Here is a 19,368-nt window from a genome sequence, read left to right as displayed (position 1 = left end):
CCAAAAGTGTAATCTTGCCTATCTTAAGATGTAAAACATGCTAACTTGCACTTTGCAACGGAAGCAAAATAGCTAGCTCAAACATTGCAAAGGAAGCAAAAAATTGCCAACTTGCAACTTGCATATTTCAAGAAGCAAGTGTTGCTTTCTTGAACATATCTAATTTGCTAGCTTGCATGATGTAGAAATTGCTATCTTACTACCTTGCATATCTATGATGATAGTAAAATTGCATGATGATAAAACTTGATAGTATATTTTTCATGCAATGATTTGAACTTGTATTCCAAACATATGATAGTTGGAACTTCTCTCCTTTTTGTTAATAACAAAGGGGGAGAAGTAGAGAAGTATGTTGATGTCATGCATGATTTTATCATGATATGTTTGCTTGAATTTTTCAATCCAAGAGTCTCTATCAATATGGCATATTGATAGGGAGAGTTTGTTTAAACTCCGGGAGTTAAAGGTTAACTCCATCGTCGATCGGTTGTCATCATAAAAAAGGGGGAGATTATTGAATCTCAGATTTTGATGATAAAACCAATCAATATGTGTTTATGTTTTAATCTATGTTTTGAGTGATGCAGGATGCTTTGATTATGATGAGACAATTAAAGAAGGAAAAATCATGTTGGGCTAGAGGAACTTGTCAGAAGATTGGACGTCGGGCTGATGGATCGGTCAACGTATCGACAAAAGGCTTCGGGCTGTGGATTCGGGCATCGGACCAAGAAGAGCGGACATTGCGCTAAGGATATCGGAGTTGCAGAGTCACCTAGCCAATTGGACAATAGGCCACAGGAAGAGACGATGCGTCAAAGAATCGGACGAAGCGTCGAGGGACACCAATGACATGCTGGACAACTTGATTAATTGCTTAGGATTAATTGTCTAGATTGAAGTATGTTTTTATATGTGCAGGATTAACTACGATAGCAAGGCATGAGGCAAAATGAAGTCCCAGAGTCAAGATCGAGATCACGTTGGGAGTTCGAGAGTTCATCGGAAGTTTGGACATTCGTCGAAAGTTCTGGAGGAACCAGCTAAGAAGTCTCAGAGCTTGCTAGAGAAGCTTGTCAGAACTTGCCAAGAAGATTATCGTGAAGTCCAGGAGCTTATTGGGAGTCCGTCGGAACATTGCCGAGAGATCATCGGAAGTTCGTCGGAAGCTCGCCAGAAGAATAGACATAGGGACTTGTTTTGCTTAGCAAACGTCTTTGGATTTCATAGTTAGCACGTAATTGGGCTTGGATTTGGGCCAACCCAATTAAGGGCCAGCAAGGCCCATGTAAGAACTATGTTAGGCCTAATAAGAAGTCGAAACAATGCCCCAAGGAGTCTCACCGTCGTGGCACAATCTTCGAGACTGTGTCATGTAGTGGTACCGCCAATCTGGGTGGTTGTACCACTCCTAGTAGGGTGCCAGGCGATGGTACTGCCAGTCTGGGCAGTGGTACCACCCAACACTAGCCCCCAGGCGATAGTACTACCCAGGATAGTATTAGTCAAACTAACACTAGGTGGTGGTACCGCCCGTGCCCGGGGAACCCAGGATGGGAAAGTTTTAGGCTCCAAGTTTGAATCAACTTTTGAATCAAAGTTTTAGGCTCCAGGCGGTAGTATTACCTAGGGTAGTGCTGCTTCAACCGCCCGCAAGCAGCACTACCCCCACGGGCAGGCGCCCTTGTTGGCAATTCTACCCACGGGCGTAGCACCCACAAGAGCCGCTGTGCGGCTGCTTGCCTAAGGCCCGCAGGCTGCTGGCCACAACCAGCTAGTCACCGGCTACCACAGATGGCCAAGGCTACAAGCAACCTTTAGCCATTCTGCGAGCACAACAAGGGCAGCAATAGTAGCTGCCCTTTCTCGCATTTTGTGTCAACAATTTTGACAACAAATGTCTTCCTAAAATACAACACACGTAGTTCAAAATCAATCTTTCGCATGAACAACCTACCTCTGATACCCCTATAGGGAAATCTAGGGGTGACATCACATGCGCAGCGGAAGAACATAAAATAAAATCCCCAAATTTTGCAAAGATGTGTTCGTCGTCATGCCAAGATTAGTGCATAAAATTTGTAAAACCGAAAACTACGTATATGAAATATTGTGTTTTACCTAGGGAGATCGTATATCCCTAAATCCTTACATATATGTTAGATAGGATGAAGGAGGTCAAGCGTCCTTCTCTCTAGCAGTGATCTACATAACAAGGCCATGATTATGCTCCTCAAATCTCTACACTTGCTATCTGATGAGGAGAAGGGGAGAGGAGAATAGGAGGTGGCAACCAAGAAGCCTCAGTTTATGAGCTTTTAGTTCCCTCCTATTTATAGAGGCTTTTGTTAACCCTAATGGATCGTGCCTTATTGGGTACTAGATCTCCATCCAATTACCCAAGCCTCCTAGATTCGTGGGTCTCTACCCAATAATCTCTTATTAGCTCTTATTGGATCTCATCCATAGGAGCCAATAATTCAGGAGCTTATTAGATATCAAATAAGATAGGTGCTCCAACAGATATCTCATATCCGAACCTCTACTCGTCATAATACCTACCATATATGTGTGTCCCTTTAGGCTCAAAATCGAGCTGGCCATGAATCATATTTGTCAAAACTCCTTCTAGCTTAGTGAATTATTATCTCCATAATAGTTCACTCGACTCATCGACTACGGACGTACTAGGCCACTACGCCATAATCCCTAGATGATATGGGGGAATCCAATTCTTTGGACCTATTTGTCCTCATTGACCATGTACCTATAGTCCTTCATCTATCTAATATCCCAGAGACCATATATCAGGTATGGTGTTGTCAAGCCCATATAGTTTCTCCTCGAGTCTCGCTCTAATCAAATTCTCTTAGAGAACTCTTTCTCTCTCAATCCGAATGACCTTGGCCAAGAATTTGTTTGAGTAAGAACATATAGGATATTCCTCTCATAATACTGAGAGTGGATGATCTGCTATCGACACTAAATAGCCCTCGTAAGGTTGGCTGCCACTCCCAATAACCAGTTTTATTATATTTGGAACTTCGAAGCCTATAAATCTAGTATTAATGAGTGGAATACTTATACAGGACATTCTTGGTGTCTCAAGTCTAAGGACCAGATACACTACTAGGACTATGAAATTATTGTCTGACAATAAGGCATCATCAACCATTTAGTATTTCATGAGCGGATCAATCAGTGAACTCATTCTCCAATGAGCACTTGTACTATATTCTTAGTGTCCCCAAATGAGCAGCTATAAAACTAGCTACCTCTATCATATGGATGGGTATACAGCGCATCAATCTGTTCGGTTATCTCGATGTCCCTCTCGAGTAACCTATGACTAGGATTATTTAGGGTATACATTTAAAGGTGAATTAGTCTCATTATTATGATCTCATCACGATCTGATTATCATTACACAGATCTATGGAAATCACAATATATATATTCAATAAGTAATATAAAATAAAAAATTATCATAATAATAATAAGTAAAAAGACTATGTCATGTCACATATGTTATCACTCACGTGATTGGCCTACAAAGCCACCTATGACTAGCACCACTAATAAGGTCGTTATCTTAGATTGTATTTGAGCATTACAAGGGTCTGATAGAGATCAAACGCGTAGGTGATTAGCTTTAAATCAAGTAGAAGATTGCCAATCATATGTGCCCTACAAGCCAATCACGTGAGTGGTGGCATGTGTGACATGACACATACTTTTTTTACTTATTATTTATTTAGTATTTCTTCACTTCATATTACATATTGCAAGTATTGTGATGTCTATAGATATGTGCAATGAGAATCGGATTGTGATGAGATCACGATAATAAGACTGATTCACCTTTAAACATAGACCCTAAAGAATCTCGGTCATAGGTCACTTAAGAGGGACACTGAGATTATTGAATCTCGGATTATGATGATGAAACCAATTGATCATGTTTATGATTTGATCTGCGTTTTGAGTGATATAAGAAGCTTTGATCAGGGAGAGATAATTAAAACAGGAAGAATCATGTTGAGTCGGAGTCGAACATGTCAAAAGATTGGATATCGAGCCAGAGGATCGGTTGACACAGCGAGAGAAGGCTTCGGGCCATGGGTTTGGGTATTGGGATAAGAAGAGCATATATTGTGCCAAGAAAATTGGAGTTACGGAAGTCAACTGGCCGATTAGGCAATATGCCACAAGAGAGGACGATGCGCCGAACAATCGGACGAGGCGTCGATGAACCAATAACATGCCGGACAAAATTTGATTAGCTTAGTAATAATTATCTAAATCAAAGTAGATTTTATTTATGTAGGATTAACTATGATAGTGATCAAGGCATAAAGCAAAATGAAGTCCCGGAGTTAAGAATGAGATTTCATTGGGAGTTTAAGAGTTCATCGGAAGTCCGAACATTCATCGAAAGTTCTATCGAAATTGGCTGAGAAGTCTAGGAGCTTACCAAAGAAGCTCATCGGAACTCGCCAAGAAGATCGTCATGAAGTCCAGGAGCTTGCTGGGAGTTCGCTGGAACATTATCGAAAGATCATCGGAAGTTTATCAGAAGATCGTCGGAAGCTTGCTAGAAGAAACCCAGACTTACTAGACTCATTTAGCTTAGTGTATGCCTTAAAATTCATAGTTAGTATATAATTTGATTGGAATTGGGCCAACTCAATTAGGGGTCAATTGGGCCTAAGTTTGAGCTATGTTGGGTCAAGTGAAAGGTCCAAACAATGACCAAACAGGTGAAACCATCATGGCACAGTATCCGAGATAATGTCAGGTAGTGGTAATACCCAGATACAATCTCCAAAATATTATCAAGCAATGGTACTGCTAGACAGGGTGGTAAAACCACCCAGTATCAGGCTGCAGGCGGTGGTACCGCCCGTACCTCGAAATCTCGAGGATTTCAATTTTGGCTCTATGATTTAAATTTTGGCTCTATGTTTTGAAGTCATTTGGGGTCTATAAATACCTTAGCTATTCCTGCATGAAGTAGCAAAAAAGGTGAATAAAAACTCTATGTTTCTAAAGTTGAAAAATCTTGTAAAGTGTAGAGTCCCTCCTCCTAAAGTTTAGAGATCATTCTAAGGGAGAGTGTGAGGGAAGCTTTATAAAAAGGGGTTGTAAAGGTTCCCTCCTAAATCTGTCAAAAGAAGAATCGAGTTGTAAGGGTAGTTGATCTTCACCCATTGAAGAAAAATTATTAGTGGATGCTAGTGGCCTCGACGGAAGGGGAATCGGTGGAGTGAATATAGGTCACGACGATCGAACCACTATAATTCGGTTTGCATTTCTATTTTGCTATTTACCTTAACTGCAAATGGCCTTACTTGCTTTACATCTACTATACTCTTCTGTATGCTTTCAATTTAACATCTTTTGAAATGAGTTTAATCGCAACGAGATTTTCAAATGACGTATTTTTTATCCACTACACTAATTCACCCCCCCCCCCCCTCTCCCCCCTCTTAGTGCCGACTCGTTTCTAACAGTTGGCATCAGAGCCACGTTCGTTTCTCATTTGGTTTAATACCCAAGAGAAATGACTCTTTTCGGCTTTCAAGAAGACTTTTCTATTGTTCATCCTCCCATGTTTAATGGGACGGACTACACATATTGAAAAACTCAAATGAGAGTTTGCTTGCTTTCGTGGAATCTCAATTTATGAAATTTAGTCAAATTTGGTTTTCAAAAGTCTTTTACTCTAATGAACGAATAGAATAATTTGGAGAAGAAAACTTTTTATTTAAATGCCAAACCTATGAATGCTCTATTTTGTGCTTTGAGTAAAAATGAGTTTTATCGTGTTTCTTTATGCGAAACTGCACATAAGATTTGGCACACACTAGAAGTAACTCATGAAGGCACGAATATACTAAAAGAGTCTAGAATAAATCTTTTGATGCATGATTTTGAATTATTTCGAATGGAACCAAGTGAGACTATTGGAGAAATGTTCACCCATTTTACGGATGTCGTCAATAGTCTAAAAGCTCTTGGCAAAAGTTTTTCGAATCTTGAACTTGTGAATAAAGTTTTACGATCACTTTCTAAAAATTGGGATTCGAAAGTAACTGCAATATAAGAGGCAAAAGATCTCAATAAATTTTCACTTGAAGAACTTTTTGGTAATTGATGACTTATGAAATGGCACGGAATGCACATGAACAACTTGAGAACAACCTTCTAAAGAAAAGGAATTGCACTTAGAATAAAAAAGGACCACTCGTGCGAAAGCTTAAGTGATGATGAACTTAAACTTCTCATAATAAAGTTTAAAAAATTTTTAAAACAAGAATCAATGAATAAAAATAAATATAAAAAAATACAACTACTTGCTATGAACGCAAGAAGAAGGAAGTACTTTGGGATGAATCGAGCTCATCCGATGATGAAGAGCAAACCGATGAAGATGAAACGACGAACTTCGCCTTAACGGCGGCTCTCAATGATGAGGTAAATGACTCACCTAAATCCCCTTTAATTTATTTTGAAACTACTTGATGTATTTCATATGTTATTTTTAAATTAGTATATAAAATACAAAAAATAAATAAATAAAAGAGGATTGTGCTTTTATTTTTCTAGCTAATTTTGAAATTGATAATGAAAATTACATGTTTTATGATAAAGGAACAAAATGTTAGATTTAAATCTAATGATTAATCCTATGTATGTTTTTAAGAAAAATTAATGTATATCTAAATTGATGATTTTCGATTGTGATTAAAAATGCTTCATGTTTAATGAAAACATGCTTAATGATTTAAATTGATGAGTTTATATTTCGAAATTATGCATGATGATTCTTGTAATTAATGGTTTTTCAATCTTTACCATAATAAAAGTTACTTTATTATTTTTAAGCAATGATGCATATTTTGAGTTGGTGTAAAAACTTGGGCATACTTGTAAGAAATCAAATCACTTAAATTTAAACAACTAAAAAGAAAAAATGTTTCTCCTTGAAAAATTTCTCTACTTTATTGATTTTTTCAAAAATGAGAGATTAATAAATCTATCTATATTCTTTTTGAATCTATTGTAAACGATTTTGATTTGAAAATTTGAATTTGAAAAAGCTTTATCTTGATTTTTCGAGACTTATAACTTGAGATTTCTTATGCATGAATCAAGATATTATATCATTTGATCTCCTATGTTTCTTTTTGCCATTTGTAAAAGAAGAGATTTGTTAAAATAAATCATATCTTGTGGTATTCATGATTTGATATCAATATCTTTCATGTCATGATTTTCATATGACACCTTTGAATTTTTATGACAACTTGAACATTTACACCGTTATGTTCTTCCCTTCTTCTTTCTTGTTTACAATGACAAAAGGGGGGAAAAAAATAGCTAGCATCTCAAGGAAACCAAATTTGCTAGCTTGAATAATAAACTTAGACATGTTAGATCTCCCAAATACATAAATTCTTCTTATACAATTTTCGAATCATGATCTTGATTTCTCGATTTTTAGACTTGAATCTTCCTTAAGAATCAAGATCATTTCCTATTATGCTTTCTATTTATAAAAGAAGAAATTTATCAAAAATGATATATGATCTTTTGACATTCATGACTTGATTCTTTATCTTTGTTATTTATCCTCGTCATGATTTGAAGATTGAAGTAAAGGGAAATGAATTGCATTATTGTATTGTTATTCCCCTCTTTTAGTTGATGACAAAGTGGGAGAAAGAATTGCTAGCATACACATCATGAAAAGAGGCAAACTTGCTAACTTGCTCATCTCAAAAGAGAAGCAAGAAGTGCTATCTTGCCTATCTCAAAGAAGCAAAACATACTATCTTACTAATCTAGCAAAATTTACAAACTTACAAAACTTAAAATTATTGCTAACTTGCATATAAAATGATGTAAAATTTTTCTACCTTGCACTTTACCAAGGAAGCAATGTTAGGATCAAGAGTCGAGGTCGGCACTAGAGGGGGGGGGGTGAATTAGTGCAGCGATAAAATTACATCGATTTAAAAAACCTTCGTACGATAAAAACTGATTTCGACAAAAATTGGTTTCGAAAACTTAACTTAAAATCATTTTCATAAAGATAGATTGAAAGCATATGGAAGATGCATAGTGGATGTAAAGCAAGTAAAGAGGTTTGCAGTTAAAGTAGATTGTACAAATAAAACGTAAACTGATTTATAGTGGTTCGGTAGTCATGACCTACATTCACTCCTCCGATTCCTCTTCCGTTGAGGCCACTAGTATCCACTAGTGATCATCCTTTAATAGCCGAAGATCAACCTCCTTCTTACACCCCTCTTCTCCTTTTCATGGGTTTAGGAGACAACCCTTACAAGCACTCACTCCTCTCTTACAGAATTCTAACACTTAGAGTGGAGGAGGAAAATTCTAAAGAGATTACAGTAGCATTTCTTTACTTTTAGACTCTCTGTGCTTGTGTATTTTAACTAGGGATGAGAGGGGTATTTATATGCATCAAGTTGATTCAAATTTAGAGCCTAAAACTTTCCCATCTCGGGTTTCTCGGGCATGGGCAGTACCAACGCCCAGTGTTAGTCTAACACTGAAACTGCCCTAGGCAGTACCACCACCCAGTCTAGCGATACCACCGCTTGGGGGGCCAGTGCGGGGCAGTACCACCGCCTTACACAATCTTGAAGACTGTGCCACAACGGTGAAACTTCTTAGGGCACTATTTGGGCCTCTCATTAGGCCCAACACAATCCTTACATGGGCCTAGCTGGCCCTTAATTGGGTTGGCCCAAATCCAAACTCAATTGTGTGCTAACTACGATTCCTAAAACATATTCTAAGCTAAACAAGTATGTAAGTCTTCGTTCTTCCAACGATCTTCCGGCGAACTTCCGATGATCTCTCGGTAATGTTCCGGCAGACTACCAGCAAGCTCCTGGACTTCACAATGATCTTCTTGGCGAGTTCCGATGAGCTTCTCTAGCAAACTCTGAGACTTCTCGACTAGTTCTGCTAGAAATTTCGACGAACGTCCGGACTTCTGACAAACTCTCGAACTCCCAACGAAATCACGTTCTTGACTTAGGGACTTCATTTTGCTTCATGCCTTGCTATCATAGTTAATCCTGCATATGTAAAAATACACTTCGATCTAGACAATTAATATTAAGCATTAATCATGTTGTCCGGCATGTCATTGGTCCCTCGACGCTTCATCTGATTCTTTAGTGCATCGTCCTCTCTTACGGCCTATTACCCAATCGGCCAATTGACTCCGCAACTCTAATATACTTGGTGCAATATCCGCTCTTCTTGGCTCGATAACCGAATCCATAGCCCGAAGCCTTCTATCGATACGTCGATCGTTCCTCCGGCCCGACGTCCAATTTTCTGACATGTTTTCCTCCAGCACAACATGATTTTTTCTGCTTTAATTGTCTCATCCTGATTGAAGCATCCTGCGTCACTCAAAAAGTAGATTAAAACATTAACACATATCGATTGGTTTCATCATCAAAATCCAGGATTATATTTATAATGCAAGCAAAACATTGCACTTCTCAAAAGAGAAGAAAAAAAATTACTTGCTTGCATTATGATAAAACTTGATATTATATTTATAATGCAATGATTTGAAACTTGCTAAATGCACTTCTCCTTTTTGTTGATGACAAAGGGGGAGAAGTTATGATAATGATCATAGAATGATATAATATAAATTTGATTATGCATGATTTTATGATGACATGCTATAAATATTCTTGATCGGGGAGAGACAATTAAAGTAGGAATAATCATGTTGGGCCGGAGTGGAACATGTTAGAAGATTGGACGTCGAGCCGAAGGAGCAGTCGACGTATTGACAAAAGGCTTCAAGTCATGGGTTCAGGCATTGGGCCAAGAAGAGCAGATATTGTGCTAAGGAAATCGGAGTTGCAGAGGTCAACTGGTCGATTGACCAATAGGTCGCAAGAGAGGACGATACGCCGAACAATCGGACGAGGTGTCGATGAACCAATAACATATCAGACAACATTTGATTAGCTTAGTAATAATTGTCTAGATCAAAGTAGATTTTATTTGTGCAGGATTAACTATGATAGCGATGAAGGAATAAAGCAAAATGAAGTCTCGGAGTCAAGAACGAGATTTCGTTGGGAGTTCAAGAGTTCGTCGGTAGTCTGGACGTTCATTGGAAGTTCTACCAGAATTGGTCAAGAAGTCTAGGAGCTTGCCTAAGAAGCTCATCGAAACTCGCCTAGAAGATTGTCGTGAAGTCCAGGAGCTTGTTGGGAGTCCGCTGGAATATTGTCAAGAGATCGTCAGAAGTTTGCTAGAAGCTCGCTGGAAGAAACCAGACTTACCGGACTCATTTAGCTTAGTGTATGCCTTAAAATTTGTAGTTAGCACATAATTAGGTTGAAATTAAGCCAACTCAATTAGGGGTCAATTGGGCCCAAGTTTGAGTTGTATTTGTTGAATCTCGGATTTTGATGATGAAGTTAATTGTCATTTGGTTATCTAATCCATATGTTGAGATAAGTATGCAGGATTAACTATAATGGCAATAAGACATGCAGTAGGTGTTGCACCGGAGTCAAGACCATGATCATGTTGGGGGTTCGAGAGTTCGACGGAAGTCCGGACGGTCGTCGGAGGTTCTACGGGAACAAATCCAAGAAGTCCAGGAGCTTGCCAAAGAAGCTCGTCGGAACTCATCAAGAGGATTGTTGCAAGTCCAGGAGTTTGCCGGAAGTCCGCCGGAGCATCGTTGAGGGTTCGTCGGATGTTCGCCGGAAGAAGCGATTGACGCAATGGAGCACAAGTTGCAGTATTAATGTCTTAAATATCATAGTTAGCATGAAGATTAAGTTGGAAATGGGAGGTGATCCTATTAACTTAATCTGGGGCCAATTGGACCCTTGACAGACCCAAATTGGGCCGAATGGATCAACCTATTCGGACCTAAAATTCCTATTCGGCGGTGACATCGCTTAGGAGCTCAGTCTCCCAAGAATTCTGGGAGGTGGTACCGCCCCTATTAGGCAGTGGTACCGCCCGAGCTCGATCTCCGAGTGAAGTCAAGCGGTGGTACTGCCATTGTTAGGCGATGGTACCGTCGTTGTTAGGCAGTTGTACCACCGTTGTCAGGTGGTGGCATCGCCTGAGCTCGGTCTCTGAGAAGTGTCATGCGGTAGTACCGCCCAATTATGGCGGTAGTATTGCCAAGACCCCAAAAAACTAGGAGATGACACTTTTGAGCTCCAAATTCAAACCAGTTGGGGCCTATATAAACTCCACCCTTTTCTGCATAAAAGGGCACCGAAATATTACATTTATTCTGAGAATTTGAGAGCTTAAAAGTGTTATAAAAGGCTAGAAGTTATTCTCTCCCTCTTTCCTTCTAAGTTTTGATCATTCAAGAGAGGAGTGGAAATATATAAGGGTTGTCTCCTAAGCCCATCAAAAGGAGTAAAGCTATAAAAGGGTGGTTGGCCTTCGCCTATTGAAGAAAGGCCTCTAGTGGACGTTGGTGACCTCATCAGAGGAGGAAGCCAAAAGTGGATGTAGGTCAAGATTGACCGAACCACTCTAAATCTCGATTTATATTTACATTTTGCTCTCTATCTTAACTGCAAACTGCCTCCATTGCTTTACTTCAACTATACTTTCGCTTGATCTTAAGTTCAAGAACTTGCCAAAACGGTTTTTCATCGAAAACACTTTTATCAACAAACATCGTTTTAATCATCAAAAGTTTTCCGTTGTACTAATTCACCCCCCCCTCTTAGTGCTCTTGATCCTAACAATTAGTATCAAAGCGGGGTTAACTCTCAATCGGATTAAAACCCAAGAGAGATAGCATGCGCCGAAAACCAAGAGGGCCACTCTATTACATGTCCGCCCATGTTTAGTGGGACGGACTACACCTATTGGAAGACCTAAATGAGGATCTTCCTTATTTCAATAGATTTTAAACTTTAGAATATTGTTGAAAATGGATTTTCAAAGTCTTCTCTTCCAATGATCGATTGGAATGAATTGGAGAAGAAGACTTTCACTCTTAATGCAAAGGCTATAAATGCCTTATTTTGTGCACTTGATAAAAACGAGTTCAATCGTGTTTCGATTTGTGAAACTGCATTTGATATTTGGCATACACTCGAAGTGACTTACAAAGGCACGAGTAGAGTGAAAGAGTTAAAAATCAATCTTTTAGTACATTCTTATGAACTTTTTCGAATGAAACTGAGCAAGACCATAGGCGACATGTACACCCGATTCACGGATGTCATCAATAGTCTAAAAGGATTCGATAAAAGCTTTTCAGATTTTGAGCTCGTCAATAAAATTCTAAGATCCCTTCTAAAGAGTTGGGACCCTAAAATCACTGTTATTCAAGAGACTAAAGATTTAAATAACTTTTCTCTTGAAGAATTAATTGGGTCATTAATGACCTACAAAATGACTTACAAAGCTTATTAAAAGCAAGAAGACATCCTTCCAAAGAACAGGAAGGATATGGCATTTAGAACTCTAGAAGACCACTTGAGAGAAAACTAAAGTGATGAGGACTTTGACGATGACTTGGCACTTCTAATAAAAAATTTTTAAAATTTTATTAAAAGAAATAAATTTAAAAATGATACTAAAAATAAATTTGAACCCAAAAAGGACTAAGTTATTTGCTACGAATATAAGAAGCTAGGACACTACAAAAGTGATTGTCTCCAAGCCAAGAAGAGAACACCAAAGAAGAAGGCGCTCAAAGCAACATGGGATGACTCAAGCACGTCCGAAGAAGAGGAGTCCAACATCGAGCAAGTTGCTCATTACGCCCTAATGGCCATCAGAGAGGAGGTAACGAATTTAATTGATGCAGATTTATCATTTGATGAATTGTTAAATGTTTTCCACGACTTATTTGATTAATACAAAATAATTAGTAGAAAATATAAATTGTTAAAAAAGGAGCATGATGTTCTTATTAGTAATTTTGATAAATTAAAAACTAAATATAATAATAGTTTAGCTCCATGTATGAAATGTCATGATCTAGAAACTATCCAAAAGGAAAACTTGCTACTTAAGGACACCTTGAAGAAATTGGATGTTGGTAGCAAGTCTTTGAACATGATCCTTACAAACAAGGGTCATGTTACCAAAAGAAGTGGAATCGGATTTATGAGAAATCCTCACTAAAATCCAACCACCTTCATAAAAGGCCCCATCCTACATGTTCGACACCAAAGCAAATGCAACTTTTATTGCAAACATGGACACAAAACGCATTATTGTCCATTCAAGAAAATTAGTCCAAACAAATTAATTTGGGTTCCTAAAGGAACCATGATAAACTCTATGCAACATGATAAACAATGTAGATCAGTTTTTGAGGCACCCAAAAGTAAATGGGTACCTAAAAATTATCCTTTCTTGTAGAGACATACACCATCACAAGCTAGGAGCAAGAGATGGTACCTTGATAGTGGATGCTCAAGGTATATGACCGGAGATCCATCTCTATTCTCTAAGCTCACTAGCATAGACGAAGGTTATGTCACCTTCAGAGACAACAACAAGGGTAAAATCATTGGCAAAGGAATCATAGGTAACAAATCCAACTTCTTTATTGAAGATTTTTGTTAGTTGATGGTTTAAAACATAACCTCTTGAGCATTAGTTAATTGTATAATAAAGGATATATTATCAAATTCGAATCTAATGCTTGCATCATTGAAAAATCACACAAAAACACGTCTATGATTGCATTAAAACAAAATAACATATACACCATTGACATCAATGATCTTTGTAATGAAATGTGATTCTCGGTTTTGAATGACGATGCTTGGCTTTGGCATAGGAGATTAGGTTATGCTAGCATAAAACTAATCACTCAAATTTCATCCAAAGAACTTGTAAAAGGAATTCCTCATATCAAGTTCATCAAAGATTGTGTGATGCTTGTCAATTAGGAAACAAATTAAGGGTAGCTTCAAATCTAAAAATCAAATAAGCACCTCTAGACCCTTGCAATTGATCCATATGGATTTATTCGGACCAATCTCTACATCAAGCCTAGGAGGTAGCAAATACGTCTTTGTTATTGTAGAAGATTATAGTAGATACATATGGACCTATTTCTTGAAACACAAAAATAAATGCTTTAGATATTTCACCAAGTTTTGCAAACTTGTTCAAAATGAAAAGGATTCTATGATTTCATCAATTAGAAGTGATCACGGTGGTGAATTTCAAAACTGTGATTTTCAAGAATTTTATGAATTTAACGGATACAATCACAACTTTTCTACTCCAAGAAATCCTCAACAAAATGGAGTAGTAGAAAGAAAAAATAAAAATTTATAAGAAATGGCAAGAACCATGTTGAATGAACATAGCCTACCCAAATATTTTTGGGCTGAAGGCGTAAACACTGCATGCTATATTAGAGTTCTAGTAAGACCCTTACTCACCAAAACTCCCTATGAGTTATGGAACAACAAAAAAACTCAATGTTTCATATTTTAAAGTTTTTGGGTGTAAGTGTTTTATCTTGAATGAAAAAGATGCCTTAGGAAAGTTTGATGCTAAATCCGATGAAGAAATTTTTTTTAGTTATTCTTCGGTTTCTAAAGCTTTTTATATCTTCAATAAAAGAACTTTAATTATAGAAGAATCCATTCATGTTGTTTTTAATGAGATTTTCGAAATAAAAAAAAATGATTTTGATAATGATGTCAATTTTGATTCTTTGAATTTAAATGAAACCCCTTCTCCAACTAGCAACTTGGATGCATCCACTTTCGAAATATCCTTACCCAAGGATTGGAAGTATGTAGATGCTCATCCTAAGGAGGTAATCTTAGGAGACACATCTAAGGGGGTTCAAACACATTCTTCTCTTAAAAATTTTTGTGCCAATGCCGCTTTTCTCTCCCAAATTAAACTTAAATATATTGACGAAAACAAGAAAGATGATTCATGGATTATCACAATGCAAGATGATTTAAATCAATTTGAGAGAAATGAAGTGTGGAAGTTTATTCCTAGGCCAAATGACCATTTAATTATTGGTACTAAATGGGTCTTTAGAAACAAACAAGATAAATATGGTACCGTGGTTAGAAACAAGGCTAGATTAGTGGCCAAAAGTTTCAACCAAGAAGAAGGTATTGATTATGAAGAAACCTTCGCTCTTGTGACTCGATTAGAAGCCATAAGGATGCTCCTTACCTATGCTAGTAATAATAATTTTAAATTATTTTAAATGGATGTTAAAAGAGCTTTTCTTAATAGCTTTATTTTCGAAGAAGTTTATGTTGAACAACCTCCCAGATTTGAAAATAATAGCCTCCCTAATCATGTGTTTAAATTAACTAAAGCTCTTTATGGTTTAAAACAAACCCCAAGGGCTTGGTACAAGAGAATTGGTTCTTTTCTTATTGAAAATAATTTCTCAAAAGGCAGGGTCGATACTACATTTTTTATCAAGAATTTTAAAAATAATTTTCTCATTATTCATATTTATGTTGATGATATTATCTTCGGTTTTGCGAATGAATCTCTTTGTGAATCTTTTGTTAAAACTATGAGCCTTGAATTTGAAATGAGTTTGATGGAAGAATTAACCTTCTTCTTAGGCTTATAAATTAAATAACTAAGCAATGGCATCTTTATTAGTCAAACTAAATATGCTTTAGATTTGCTAAAAAGATTTAATATGGATAGCTCAAAAGCTATCAACACTCCTATGAGCACCTCCACTAAGTTAGAAATTGTTACAAGTGGAGAAAGCTTCGATCAAAAAACTTATAGTGGGATGATAGGAAGTTTACTTTACCTCACTACAATTAGACCAGATATCATGTTCAGTGTAGGACTTTATGCTAGGTTTCAATCGAACCCTAAGATATCTCATCTTAAAGTAATTAAAAGAATACTTAGATATCTTAAAGGTACCATAAATCTAAGATTATGGTATCCAAAAATCAAGAATTTTGAGTTAATTGCTTATGCTGATGTGGATTTTGCCAAGTGTAGACTAGATAGAAAAAGCACATCATGAACATGTCAATTTTTTAGACATGCCCTTGTTTCCTAGTCATCTAAGAAATAAAACTCGGTTGCACTATCAACAACTTAAGCTTAGTATATTACAGCTAGTGCATACTATGCACAGGTTGTGTGAATGAAAAACACCTTAGAAGATTATAAAGTTCATCTTAAAATTATTCCCATTAAATGTGATAACACAAGTGCAATATGTTTAACAAAGAATCTCATTCAACACTCAAGAACAAAATATATTAATATTAGACATCACTTTATATGAGATCATGTCACTAATCATAATGAAGTTATAGAGTTCATTGATACTAAATATCAACTAGATGATATTTTTACAAAGCCTTTAAGTGAAGAACAATTTGATTTCATTATAAGAGAATTAGGAATGTTGATGTGTCCGAATGTATAAACTTATTAAATTTATTTTTCGACCTTTCTTAATTAAATGATCAATCACTTAATTGCTATGATGAGAATTTTACATAATTATATGCCTTAATAACATGTTGGAAATTATGTATTTTGGATACAAAAATTTTCATGATGATGAGCATATTTTATCTTCATGATTGTGTTTGAAAATCTATAGCAAAACCTTGTTCGAATGCATGAATGTATTAAATTTCACTTTCGGACTTTCTTGATCCTAACAGATTTAGTATTTCTCTTCCGGACTTAATGTAGCTTTCATAAGCCTATGTCATATCGAGTTTGTTTCATATTATTGATTTTTGACATATAGAATCAATTAACAAATGCATCTCTCATAGATTTATCTTGTGAAAAATGTTTTTTTTGAGAAATGGATTTAATGAAATGATTCCTTCTTATGAATTCCTTCTTGATAAAGAAAGATTTTTTTTTTAATGAACACTTGCAAGGATTTAATTCACATACATATCTTGATCCTTGTAAAAATGAAGCATGATTTATTCTCTTATCATTTTTAACTTCATTTAAGTAAGCTCACAATAGCTTTCCTCCTTCATGCAAAAAGATAATGACAAATAAAAAAGAAGAAGTAATGAAAGCTATCTCCATGTCATGTTTCATTGAAATGTTTATATAATTGATATTCCATCACTTATTGTTAAAAAATGACATGAACCTTGTTATGACATGAATCATTACCGCACTTATGCTTAAATTTTGCTTAAATCGTTCTCCTTTTTGTTAATGACAAAGGGGGTAAAATATATGGTAAATTGATCACAAAATTGCTATAATTAGTATGATTGCCATATTTGAATTATGTTAAGATATCAAAAGCTTGCATCGAAATATATGGTAAATTGATGATAGAATTGCTATAATTACTATGATTGCCATATTTGCATTATGTTAAGAAATCAAAAGCTTACATCGCAATTCTACAAATTGATATCTTGCCATGTGATGGATTGTCATATTTGCACTATGTTAAGATATCAAAAGCTTGCATCGTAACTTTACGATTTTGATATCTTAAAATATGTGATAATTAAATGTTATATACATGAAATGTTTGCATTAATGAAAAGATATCTAGAGCTTACATTGTAATTTTACAATGTTGATATCTTGCCATGTGATGAAATGCTATGATTGCTAAACACTTAAATGTTTGCATTATGTTAAGATATCAAGAGCTTACATTGTAATTCTACATGTTGATATCTTACCATATGATGAATTACTACAATTGCTATCTTTTATATTTGAAATGTAAAACTTGAAAATGGATGTCAAGCCTTGATATCATTTTCAAAGAGATACATCATGATAGAAATCATGATAGGAGTATTGATAAGGTTAAACGAACTTAACTTATCAATATGTCTCTTGAATTCTAAGGCTTTTGAATTCAAGAATGACTTATCTCAAGTATGGCATATATAAATAGGGGGAGGAGTTAAGGTTAACTCCGTTATCAATTGATTGTCATAATCAAAAAGGGGGAGATTGTTGAATCTCGGATTTTGATGATGAAGTCAATTGTCATTTGGTTATATAATCCATATGTTGAGATAAGTGCGCAGGATTAACTACGATAGCAATAAGGCATGTAGTAGGTGTTGCGTCGAAGTCAAGACCATGATCACGTTGGGGGTTCGAGAGTTCAACAAAAGTTCGAACGGTCATCGGAGGTTCTGCGAGAACAAATCCGAGAAGTACAGGAGCTTGCCAAGAAGCTCGTCAAAACTCGCCAAGAGGATCATCGCAAGTCCAGGAGTTTGCCGGAAGTCCGCCGGAGCATCGCCGAGGGTTCATCGAATGTTCGCCAGAAGTTCGCCGAAAGCGATTGACGCACCGGAGCACAAGTTGCAGTATTAATGTCTTAAATATCATAGTTAGCATGAAGATTAAGTTAGGAATGAGAGGTGATCCCATTAAGTTAATTTGGGGCCAATTGGGCCCATGACAGACCCAAATTGAGCCGAATGGATCAGCCCATTCGGACCCAGAATTCCTAGCCGATGGTGGCACCGCCCAGGAGCTCAATCTCCCAGGAATTCTGGGCGGTGGTCCCGCTTGAGCTCGGTTTCCGAGCAATGTCAAGCGGTAGTACCGTCAGGACCCCGGAAAACCGGAAGATGACACTTTTGAGCTTCAAATTCAAACTAGTTGGGGCCTATATAAACCCCACCCTTTTCTGCATGAAAGGACACCGAAATCTTACATTTATTTTGAGAATTTGAGAGCTTAAAAGTGTTGTAAAAGGCTAGAAGTTCTTCTCCTTCTTTCCTTCTAAGTTTTGATCATTCAAGAGAGGAGTGGAAATCTATAAGGGTTGTCTCCTAAGCCCACCAAAAGGAGTAAAGCTGTAAAAGGATAGTTGGTCTTCGCCTATTGAAGGAAGGCCTCTAGTGGACGTCGGTGACCTTATCGGAGGAGGAAGCCAAAAGTGGATGTAGGTCAAGATTAACTGAACCACTCTAAATCTCGATTTGCATTTATATTCTACTCTCTATCTTAACTGCAAACTACCTCCATTGCTTTACTTCAACTATACTTTTGCTTGACCTTAAGTTGAAGAACTTTCCAAAATGGTTTTTCATTGAAAATGCTTTTATCGTATAAACATCGTTTTAATCGTCAAAAGTTTTTTGCACTAATTCACCCCGCCCCCCCCCCCCCCCCCCCTCTTAGTGCTCTTGATCCAAACAGTGTTGGGCCAAGTGAAAGGCCCAAACAATGACCAAACAGGTGAAACCATCGTGGCACAGTATCCGAGACTGTGTCAGGTAGTAGTACTACTAGTCTGGGTGGTGGTACCACCTAGACACAATATCCAAGAGACTGTTAGGCAGTGGTACTGCC

Source organism: Musa acuminata, chromosome BXJ3-9 (genome assembly GCF_036884655.1).
Source record: "Musa acuminata AAA Group cultivar baxijiao chromosome BXJ3-9, Cavendish_Baxijiao_AAA, whole genome shotgun sequence".
Classification (NCBI taxonomy): Eukaryota; Viridiplantae; Streptophyta; class Magnoliopsida; order Zingiberales; family Musaceae; genus Musa; species Musa acuminata.
The sequence above is the reverse complement of the archived record's forward strand: the minus strand, read 5'-3'. Positions refer to the sequence as shown.